Genomic DNA, 12,282 nt, shown 5'->3' with positions numbered 1-12,282 from the left:
ACTCTTCCATAGGGTTATGTCTCGTACACCTACTTCCATATCCTGATCCCACATAAATTCAATTGGTTTCGTTCTTTTATTTTTTGGTTCTGCTACACTTAATGGAAACCTGATCCAGAGCCTCACTTATTTGATAAAAATCTGATTTCTGGTGTATCTCTGGGTAACTTGTACCCATTTTTTTGTTGTTGTTGTGCAAAAATTCTTTACTGTAGAAGTTAGTTTCCTTCTTGTATTCTTTAAACATATTTCTGTGTTTGGGGAACAATCCTGTCTCCCCTCAGAGTTCATTTTACTAATGGTTTCCTTCGTTTAAATAGATAATGTGTTTTACCAGATTCTGTCTATTCTGGTTTGAAGTAATCTTCCTTGTGAAGGCATGAACAAACCATCCCAGGTGGAGGTCTTAGCAGGGTGACATCTACTCTGTAGTTCCTTTGGGAGCACTTTGCATTGTATGCCAGAGCGTCTGGTTTTTTCCACCTTTGGATCACACTGGTGGTTCATAGCAAGCACTACAGTTCTACTCCACTTCTGTTGCTAACTGTGGTGACCTAAGGAATGCCATTATTCTCTGGCAGAAAATCCAATTACTTCCAGAGCAAAGAGTCATGCACATATGATGTTTGATCCTTTCTCAAGTTTTCCTGATCCTCATCTTTATTAATGATGTTTCTGACCGCTATATCAGCAAATGTTCTTAAAACATTTCTAGTGGACCGTGTCACCGCCATGGTCACTGTGAAAATGTTTAATAAGCTTGGTGCACAGAAAAACCTACAATGCCCTCTAGCCTGTTAATTCTCTTTTTGGTTCCCACTGAGAGATTTGCCTTGGGGCTACCATTCAGACCTCAGCAGGAATCAGGATCTCAATGCCACAGTCTTAAGCCCTGTGCCAGTCTTTGCCTACCATGCAGGAAAAGCCCTTCAGCTGTCATTGACAACCACTAGGGGTTCCAGACCATAAATGTGAAGTAGATGCTCTAGTAAATTAGTCCCCCATCTGAGGAAGATATTATGTATACTATGTATTACATATTTTTATTTGTAGGTAAAAATATTTTGTTCTTATTTAGTTCTCCGTCGCTGATCCATTGGATATTTGGACTTGCTTTTTTTTTTTTTTTTTTTTTTAAACAGTCTATAGACAGAGAATTATGGAATCTTGCATTAATTTCAATGTTTGTTACAAAGAGAATGTCATTTCCATTATCAAATTCTTATGCAAAAACCTAACATTAAATTCCCTCTCTCCTGATATGAATCTGATAATAAATCTGATGTTTGATACAAACTCTGTTGGTGAACTGAGATCAACGTATAATAGTGAGGGAAAGACACTGGTCAAATTCCAGTAGTCATTCATGAAAAGCATCACTGTTCTAGAAGAGCTAGATATTTGGTATTTTTGCCTTAGAAGCTTTGTAGCTATCAAGAATCTGACAGATAGAATATAAGACAGGACTTGGGTGTGGTTCACCCTTTTCCACTGCACAAGGCAAGCACAGAGGACCTGTCATCACCAAATGACAGGCTTCTCTTGGGTGCATAAACATCATGCTTGGGTCATAGCTCTCCACTGTGCCTGGATAATAAAGTGTTTTGACTTAGTCTTTGAGTCCTAGAGTTTTGAAATGTTTGATAGCTATGTTGGGTCCAGCTTTTTGGTTATCTTGAAGAGAACACTTGAGGTCTTGACTTAGAACCTCATTGAGCTGAGATGAAGAGACCAAGTCAGTTATTGGGCACATTTTATTGCAGACCACATTGTCCAACCAGTGTCACTGCATTCCACTTGTGCTTACTGCCACAAACTGTTAAGTATTTTGTGTTGCTTGAGCTCAGTTTCCAGTAACAATTCTGAGTAGTATGTGTTTTGTATATTAAGACATATCATAGGTTATATTACCCTAATGTGTGCACAACAATTGTGCACAAATCATCCACAGCTGCAAAAGCTGAACTAGATTATTTTGATTTATTAGTTTAATATGAGCCCTTAATTAAAGATTATATGGTAATGCACAAAATGCAAATTTACTTGGTATTTTCTGCCTTGAAGTGTTTTGTCACATAGTCCAAGCGTGGTTTTAAGTTTCTGGTGAGATGTATGAAAAGGCCTTTGTTTATTTGGAAGAAAGCATTAACGAATTGTGAGCTTATCGCATGTTTAGACACAGTCTCCTATGTAGCATCAGGGATTGCACTCACTCCTTCAAATAGGAATATCTTGTACATCTGATTTCATGAAGAATTCGAAATTAAAGGTCACATAGAAGCAGTCTTCATGCTTAGTCTATTGGTAACAAAGCACATCGTTGGCTTTTTATCCTTCTAATGAAATGGTGTTGCACACAGTGCAGAATTCTGGTAATTTTATTTTACTGTAATTCCTAAAATAATAATAATAATAATAATAATAATAATAATAATAATAATAATAATAATAATAATAATAATAATAATAATGGATGTGCTGTAATGCACTGAGGTATTTTACTAGAAAATTGAGGGCCAGTCTTCTCTCTGTTTTCCAGATAACTTCTCTCCATCTGTCTGTGTTGTGATTTTTTTTTCAGAATTGTATTGCTTTGGTGCCATCTCTCTCCTGCTAAAGGCAATTTTGTTAAATGTATTCCCATATGCTCTGATGAAGTTATAACTGTTTGGCAAAGGCTTGAAGACGAGGGTGCTGCACTGAAAAACGAGCCTTGTCAGCTGGAAACCGATTTGTGATCGTGAAATGCGGACAGTATGGTCAACACTGTAATATCTCTTTGCCACCCACTTTCAGGTGCATCTGCTGTCATGAGAGAAATGTTACATGTCAGCACCATGTATGGGCTCTATTTTCCTAATCAAATTAGATCAGAGTTTTTTTTCTGTTTCTCAGGAGTACAGCTTTTGCTTGGTTCTACTGGCTACTAGCATTTGGTCTAGACTGTTTGTAAAATGCTGTATCTTATTCCATTCTAAGTTGCACAGTGTTTTGGTATGTGTGTGCAAGGCCATTGCTCCCAGAATCCGCTAGGAGATGATATTTCCTTCCCCTAACTTGTAATGCATTTACCCTGACTATGATTTATGTGGCTAAGAACAAGAACTGAAGCAGTTACACAGTGGAGAGGAAGGGTTCCTTGTATGCCAGAATTATTAAAACCTAAATCTTAATATCTTTAACCCAGAGGATCATATATCATAGGACAATGCCCTAAACCTGTTTGTATTTATTTATTAGTTTCACTACTGTGTTATTTCTACACTGTTAAATGGCAGCTGATACTTTCTCATATTTTGTGAGGCGCTGGGGTGTTTGTTGCAGTTGTTCTGTCCTATAGACCAGCAGAGTAGCTGAATACCTACAGCAGAACTTGTTCAACCAATAAGCCATTAGTGTATACTGGTCTAGGAAATTATGCTTACTATTAAACTGCATCAGCTTATTTATAATCTCACAGAGTTGGCATTAATATAGTATCCAGTCTTTCTGAGATGCACATGGCTTGTTTTGTTCCAGTCCATTCCATGTGTTGCTTTGATGACAGATTTGGAATTTCCTGCCTTGGTGAAAGAGGCAAGGATTAGAGTTAATGGTAGACTTCAGCCTCGGCCACCCAAATCTAATGCTTGCCTTGCTCAGGGAGGAACAGCCCTGCTTCTACAAGGGATGCTATGAGAATCCCCTTCTCTGAGGAGGACACGACATTACCAATTCATAGCCACACTCCAGATGCTCAGATAAATTGCCAGGGGTGTCATTTGTTTTAAAGACAACTGCTAAGACCTAGGACTGTCTTTCCTCTTTGCCACCAACTGAGGACTAAAGAGTGACTTTCCATGAACTATTTTTGTTTAATGTTAGAGTACTGCTGCACATCCTACCTAGAACATGGGTCACTGGAAAGAGTATGTGATACAGGAAGGTTTAGCAGAAGGACAGGCAGAGATGTTCTCTCCCTTGTACAATTAGTATAAGAAAAAAAATCATGTATTTAATTATGTTCCCTTGCTACCTGAGTACTCTACAGAAGAAAGAGAACCTGAAGAGTAAGGCAAGATCCTGAAGCAGAAATGTCATTAACAGGTGAGAAAGTAAAAGGTTGAAGTCTATGGTTAGCCCTGGGGCCTACTTGCATTCTCCCTAAAAACCTGCTGACCTACTCACTAGACTCTTTCCTTTTGTGTTACTGGTGTGCCATGCAAATACTCTGATGCATGTGCAGCCTGGATCTCTTGCATCAGTAGGAATGCTGCCTGCAGTCACCCTCCTGTCTCTGAAAGGAATGGCAGCTTCCCTGAGCAAACATTTTGGCCACTTTGTGTGAGAAATGGCCTCTAATTACTGCACTAACTATAAAATGAGTAATAATAACACATTTTTATATTACTTCAGAGGAAACTTTAAAAGATAACAAGCAAGTGTGAAGGGGACTAAGAGAGAAGGAATAGAACTGTATTAAGCTCTTTCTGTTCTGCATGTAATGGAGCCAAAACAACATAATACCCTTCTCTGTAGCAGAAGACATCTTTCAGACTGGATCTGCCATGTGGCCACTGTAAAGGAAGTTTAAACATTTTTGAAGTAGACTTACTGAAAGAGTTGTGTGTGGGCTCTCATTTCCAGCATCTGTGATCAACTCCAAGGCATGCAGAAGCATCCGGCACAGCAGCCAATCCCAAACCTGTCTGACTACCACTTGTGTGGATATTGGTAACGGATGCTTTCCTGCCCCTTCAGTGTGCTGAGGTTGTAGGGATTGCAAAGCCCTCCTTTGTGGTGTTCCACACTATCTGAATCTCCCATGGATGGAGATCCTTTGGAGCAGGGGCTCAGCTGTGCTTCTGACACAGTGCAGAAGCAAGGAGGCTCTGGGGATGCCTTTCTCACTCTTCCTGAAGGAACAGAGGCTGATGGAATTAACCAACATGGGTCCTGTTACGCTTTTTATTTAAATAGGAGCTTCAATTAATGCAATAGGTACTTAGGAAAGTATAACAGCTCCCCATGCACCATTTAAAACCTGAAACAACTATAAACACTTGCAAGGCACTTTTCACAAGCACTTGATAAATCAGGAAACAAAAGAGGAAATGATATTAGAAGCCTATTTTTATTTTTATTTTATTTTTTTAAATAATAATTTCACACTAAAAGTAGGGAAATTCCAATTAGAGGCAAAAATACTCAGTGTTAGAGGGGCAGCACTGAATGCTGGAAGATACCTGAGCTCCCAGCTGACAAAAAGCTGCTAATTTAGGGCCAAATTAGGCTGGCATGTATCCCCTTGTCAGTTTCAGGAGCTTGAGTCTTACCCCCAGTGTGGCTGAGACCGTAAATGAGCCCTTGAGAAGCTTTTTTGCTACTGAGAATTCTTTCAGAGCCTTATCATTAAGTTCCTTCCTGAATAACGAAGAGGCAGAAGCAGTAGAGAAAAAAAAAGACTGGCAGGGACTGATCTGCTGTCATAAAACAATGCAATTGCACAAAACTTAAGGGCTCCAAGTTCAATGTTAGAGATAACACTATCTGAATAAGTTTTTGTTGTTGATGTTTAATTCCCTTAAACATTGAAAATCCAGAAAAATCAGATAATTAGTAAGCTGAATTTATCCAATTCCAATGTAAAGCACAGTGCTATTCATTTGGAGGCTGTTGGTCATTGTCAGAGGCTTTTCATAACTGTCTATCAGTGACTTTTTTCCCCAGACTAAGCAAATCAGATCTGTGTGGCTGGACACTTGGGTGGTACAGGAGGTGTGTTACATCCAACTCTGACCTTCAAACACCACTGGAGGTGGGTACATCTCTTCTGGTTAATGTGATAAATGAGGTTACACTGGCTAATTAAATCAATCTGTCTCATTAGTGCCATACAATTTCTGAGGTTTTTTTTTCCCACTCGATAGTGCTACAGGTCACCTCTTGTATCTGCCTTTCTTAGATCAACAGCTAATTTTTTCCCTCTTCTTTCTCGGCTCTCCATCTGCTTGAGAAATATATTTAGTACATCTAATAAGAGGATTGTTGAAAGGTAACCAGTAGCACCTCCTACTTCCCCATTAAATTCATTTTCACCAGTTCATAAATGGAGGCCCTTCTGAGTCCTTGGCGGACTTAAGTTATGAACTTAATGGGAGTAACATTTTTCTTGTATGCGTTATAAATTGTGTTAATGCAGAGAGAGAACAGGAGCTGAAGGATTTTTTTTGTCAGTGTGTTGTATGAAAGAATGTAGAGAATCCTACAAGAATTTTCACTCCTGCAGCACCTGCAACGATCTGAGATTGGAATATGCCAAACAGTATTGCCCCTATGCCTATTGTATGCGTCTCTGTGCTTCCACGTAATAGGAAGCTTCTTCTGTTCCCTCCTTCACTGTAGTCATGTATTAAATACCTAATAATAGAGGTTTAAATTCTTCCAGTGAAAAACATGAAGAAAATGGCCTAACTCTCTCTTGGAAAATGTTGATTTTCTTGTATTTTTTTCTTTTTCTTTCTTTTTCCCATTTTTAATACCACTCCATAAACCACACATAAATGTGTGTGTTCCCCCCCTTTTTATTTTACAAGGCTTTTTTTCCACATGCAAAGCATGAGATGAGGGAGCAGTTCTCTTTACTGTTAAGCATTTTTTATTTCCTGGAAAAGCTTGGAAGAAATAGGTTTCTACAACAGCTAAACAAGATGAGACAAAAAAAGAACAAGTGCCAAAGTTCTAGGCAACCCATAGCAACAATCCATGCCAGGATAGCTTGCTGTGATTCACATATGTGTTTTACTGGGGGAAAAACAGTGTCGATTGGAATGCACTGAATACCAGTAATTCCCAAACTGAGAGCTTCCCACATCTGGGCAAGCACCAAATCTGATGTGGTTGCTCTGATATGAATGAAGTTTGTCATCATGTCCTAATGCATCTGGATCTGTTCTCATCCTTGGAGCATGTCAAGGCTTCAGAACACAGCCTGCTTTGCCTAGGACTCCAGTTTGGGATTGTAATGAAATGATAGAAAAATCCTTGAATAGAATCAGAGATAGCTACCCTCTCTGCTCTGGTACCTTTTTAATAAGCATGGCCCAAACCCACTAACACCAGGTGAATATGTGAATCCAAAGCATCTTGTTCAGTATCTTATTTGGGTGCCTTGGGCAGGCAGCTGGCATCTGCTTTCAGGAGGCTGAGCCCAGAGCCATAACACCTGCCTCTTTCTGCCTTCTTTGCACTATATATAGTAGGTATGTTAGTAAAAGGCCTCGATATAAGAGAAGTCCTCAGGATATGTTGCTTCATCTACCACTAACTCATCACACTGTGGCTCGTCCTGCAGGAATCTGGGTTGCATTCAGAAATCCAGCTCATTATCCTGAGGTGGTGCAACATGACATTCGCCCGTCCTCTTTTTGCAGCTAATGGAGCTGTCAGCGCTGCTGTCACTCACTTATCACCTCAGCCAGAAAGGCGGTACAAGCCCTAAAGGATACAGATCATCCCAAGACCAGACTATTTAAATAAAATTGACCCTTATTCAAATGTATGCAAAAAATGAAGTGAACTTTTCCCTTCGAATGTTGTTTTTTACCAGGCTTGCCTTTAATTGCAGAGAGTTAAGGTGGGTTGAAAATATGTCATTTTTCAGGAAAATATCTGTTACAGGTTGTTCCGTTGTCAGTGTTTTGTGATATTTTCATGGCATATTTGGAAAAAAAGATTTTCACCCGTCTCTTTCAGTTGCCTTAATCCCGGCACTGCCATGTCATTCAAGAGACAATCATGACCGACTTTACTTGTTGCACTAGATGTTTGTGCCGAGAACGTTCATGAATGTTCTCACTGGCTCTCAATATAAATTTCAGTAATGAGAGACGCCTTCCCGTCAAAAGCAATTGAGTTGCCAAAGCAGGGAAAGGAGAGGTTAAACAGGTAACGTGGCACCAGTCAAGAAGGTGCTGGTTGGCAAGTAAAGTGCAGGGGATGACAGCTGGGCTGACAAAGTGACATTTGTATCTCCAGAGAAGTGAGACTTTCTTAATTTAACTGCGGAAGTGTCAAGATCATCTTCTGAGTGACTTTGAAGCAAGCAAGTTTCAAATGGAAAGAAAGAAAGTTTCAAGAGGAAAAATTAAATATGCTCAGAGCCCTTGAAAATGGAATTCATTATAGAAGTAGGTGAGCTCTGTGGAGGAAAGGTTTTTCTCTAACAAGTGCAGCCTACAAACCATGACACGTGAATAAACGGAATCTCTGACATGTCAGGAGAGCATCTGAGTGGGATGTGGAACGAAAAGGACCTTTTGTAATTTCTCTTGTAAGCAGCTTCACTGTGGTCTTCTTCCTTAGTCCTTGAAAAACCTTTGTTGTCCATTTTGGATACCGTAAGAAAATAGTTTAGTTTTGCTATAACCCTGTATGAGCTGAAGTAGTTTATCATAGTTAACACATTCCTTGGCTAACAGTCATCTGGGGAGGATACATCCAAGGAGTGAGGAGCTGAGGTCGCCATTCCATCTGGGAGAGATGACTGCATAGACTTTATCAGAGTGCTGCAGAGACACTGGAATGTCTCCCCAGTGCACTTGAGTCGTTGTGTTTTTTCATTCCTCCCTGAAAGAGCAAACCTCCCTGTTAAGGGGGAGATCATCCTTTCCTAGTCCTTTCTTTGCTTGCAAGCAGCTCTTGGTACGCTGGGAATGCAAGTAGCTTACCAGCAATCAAGTCAGATTGTTTGTCAGCATCAAACTCCCTCTTTTATTCAGTAAGCAGCAAAGAAAATTATTGCTGCCATCTCCTGATCTGACCCAGCTGTACTACCTGTACTACACAGTCCTGCCTGCTAAGCAAAAGAAATCTGCTCTATATTCATCACAAATCTGCTCTATATTCATCACAAAATGCAGCACCATACCGGTCATTATGAAGAACATTAATTTTCTCAGTCCAAACTAGGACACTCATTTAGGAATGATGAAGCATGGACTTTCTTCTCTTTCTATGTATTTTCTACTGTAATATTTTCATTTGAAATCATACTTAGCTATTTTCAGGTGTCTATCTGTTGTACATAATAAGACTGCAGTGGGAAGAGAAGTGGGTAATTGGTAGGTTTCTGAAGCAGGTCCTGAGCCAGTGGAGTGATCATCTGTAGATTTGCAGCATATGGTCTTCAGTTAGTAAGTAAATGAGGGAAGTTGAGTTTTCCATTCCAAACTCAATACAATGTACAATTTTCATGGGTGACTTTGTGCTCCAGTGTGTTCTGCTTGCAACAAATACTACTGAAATGAATCAGCCCCTGGAGGAGATGCACAGAAAAATAACAAGGCAAGGTAGGTGACAAGTGTCCAACTGAGAAGATTTTACTACCAATCACCACTAAATAACGTGTCAGACCTGTCAGTGTGACCATCGGGTAGAGAAGTTAAAAGGTAACAAGGCAATCACTATAGCTGACTTTTAAGTATATGTTCCAGTTCTTATCAAAAGTGGTTGTCATCATTCCCAGGCTTCTTTACAGCAAAAAAATAAAGAGGCTATATAAATGCTAGATTTCTTCCTCTTGAGATTTTTCAGTGACACTGAAAACTCACTGTAGCCCAGATCCATTACTGCAGTAGAGGCTGTGCACTTGGGAACAACATTCTTCCCATTCCTACATGCAGTGGTTGGAAACTTAATGTGTGGTTCAGAGCACCCACTATCTGCAATCTGTGGGCATGGCTTATTAGGCAGGCAATTACTACAAGAATTTCAGTATCCACAACAGGCATTCATAGTGTGAGGCTTGAATTGAGCCCTAAAGCTCTTTGGTACCTTTGGAATCCTTACAGGATGGCCAATCTATTTGCTAATTTATTATTATTATTATTGTATTTAAAAGCTTTAATTTTGAATTTTTAAGCAAATACAAATATGGAAGAATTACAAATGTTCGTCTTTTTGCTGTGCAGTCACAAAGCCCCAGAGTATTGATATGCAATAATACTAGCAAGCTAATCTACTCTGAAGATTGTAACTGAGCCCACTGAATGCTTAGTCCCCTCCATTCCAGTCACTCTGTCTCCTATGGTTAGTAGACATACTCCCATCAAATTTGGCCAAAATGTCATGTTAGCACCTGGATATTTCACTTATTTTCTTGACCGCAGCTGCCTTTTCTCCATCAAGACACAGTGCTGTTCTGTTATTAAATCAATGTTTATTCTATTTCCTCATTGTTTGTTCTGTTTCTTCTAGGGCTCTGCAGTCAGAATGATTATACTTCATTAGTGTTGGCATTAAGGGGAAATTGTCAGATCTGAAATGATCCGTTATTGAAGCAGTAGAAACTCCATGGCTTCGGGACATTTATCTTGAGCTTAAGCAATTAAGTTGCTCTGTAACAGCCAGATTTAGGATTTAGAGAACTTACTTTTGAAGCAGCTTGTTCTGGCTACTGTTGGAAACAAGACAGATGGCAGTTCCCATACAACACAGCAAACCTTGTATTCCTTACCAAGAAGATCTTGCCTTCCAAAATAAACCTTGGCCAAGGAAACAGAGGAGCAATGTGTGTTTCTGCACTTGTTTCACTACAGTTTGGCATAAATAAAACTATGCAAAAGTTATATAGTAGATTTCATTCATAGTAGATGGTGAGACACCAGCTGATACTGCCTGTATATTTAGGTTGAATGCCTGTGTTAAAAGTACAGACAGTCTGGAGCATAATAGAGTCAAGTTCTGTTTATTTTTGGTAAGGTGACTCCAAATCATATTAGGAGCTGGGAAACATCATCAGTTCCTGAGGCAGTCACAATAGCGTTAGCTTTATCAGCACTCATTCACCGTTTTAAAGAGTAAAGGTTAATAAACAGGAGATAGATAGAATATTTATTCTAATACAGGTCCCTGGAGTACTAAGTCATCGTTAATGAGAAACAAGGTGATTACCAGCTCTGCCACCTTACATCTCTCAGATACACATGAAACTGTTTAATATGAGCCCTGTGTCGTTCAGTGAAATTTAAAGACTTGCAAATTATTGTAAACCACAGCAATATCACTCTATCAATGTAAAGACAGCAAAGACTGAATATCAATGGTGTTTGGAACATTTCTGTTACATCAAAATTGGATAAGGTATCAGAAGAAAAAAATAAACATCAGTCGTCCCGGTGTGTTTTCACCCCTATAATTACGGCTAAATAAGAGAGACTTTTTAGTTGGAAGTGGGAAGCATAGCAGAAGAATTTGACTGTGAAAAGTTTAGGAAGGACCAGTTTCCAAATCTGCATCACCTCCCTGTTTTGCCAATTGATGGAGTCAATGGGAAAGACACAGGCACCAACAAAAAGGATAAGCTGTCTATTCTTTACTGTCTATTTAAGAATAATAGATAAATAAAGTGGTGCTTGTAGTCAAAAGATAAGCTTAACAGTAAAGAAAATAAGCAAGGAAATGCATCTAATCATTACTATGTGAAGTTAGTGATAGTGATTAAGAAAAATACACCACCATTTATCCTAATGCTCTGCCATCATCCAGACCCACAGTCACCGGAGAGCCCTGGTAGCAGCAAGGATCTGGAGAACCAGCCTCAGAAACTGGTATGTCCTACAGTGGTGCCTCCATCCCATAGGTAAGATCTCCAAAGTCACTGAAAGCAGGTCCAGTTTTTATATCACCGAATAATCAAATCTGCCTAACAGTCAGGTGAAACATCTGTTTTCTTCTTTCTCATGTTGATTTCACCCCTAAAACCTGGCCAGGGTTCAAGGAGGAACCAAAGGACTTGTGTTATCTATTTTGGTGCACCACGGGCCTCTTTGGCAAGACAAACTGTCTGCCCAGATCCCTTCAACATGCTTAATTGGGTAACAAATGTTACAGCAAAGTTCCCTTGTGATCAAGAAAGATATAATTTGACCATTATTACTGCATAAACGCAGGAATATACATATTCATCCTGACATGGAAAAAAATGGATAAAAAGCATCTTATATGTGCAATTAATACTATACGTACCAGGTATACTGTGAGGTTGTGAGGTTCATTGTCAGGTCAACTTTGATTGAAGGCCTATCTCAGACCCCAGCCTTTCACTCCCTTCCACTCAGAAAGCTCATAGAGAGTGATATGAGATCAGCTAGGATGGAAACCAATTGATCATGAAGAAAGAGCACAGAATGGCTCCCACAGTTAAAGACAAGACAAGCAGTCAAGCCTCTGTAAGACTGCAAGCCTCATTTTCCTTTGTTTTTCTCTACTTGCTGGATCAAAGATTCTTAAAGTGGATTTGCC

Source organism: Excalfactoria chinensis, chromosome 3 (genome assembly GCF_039878825.1).
Source record: "Excalfactoria chinensis isolate bCotChi1 chromosome 3, bCotChi1.hap2, whole genome shotgun sequence".
In the NCBI taxonomy this organism is placed as follows: Eukaryota; Metazoa; Chordata; class Aves; order Galliformes; family Phasianidae; genus Excalfactoria; species Excalfactoria chinensis.
The sequence above is the reverse complement of the archived record's forward strand: the minus strand, read 5'-3'. Positions refer to the sequence as shown.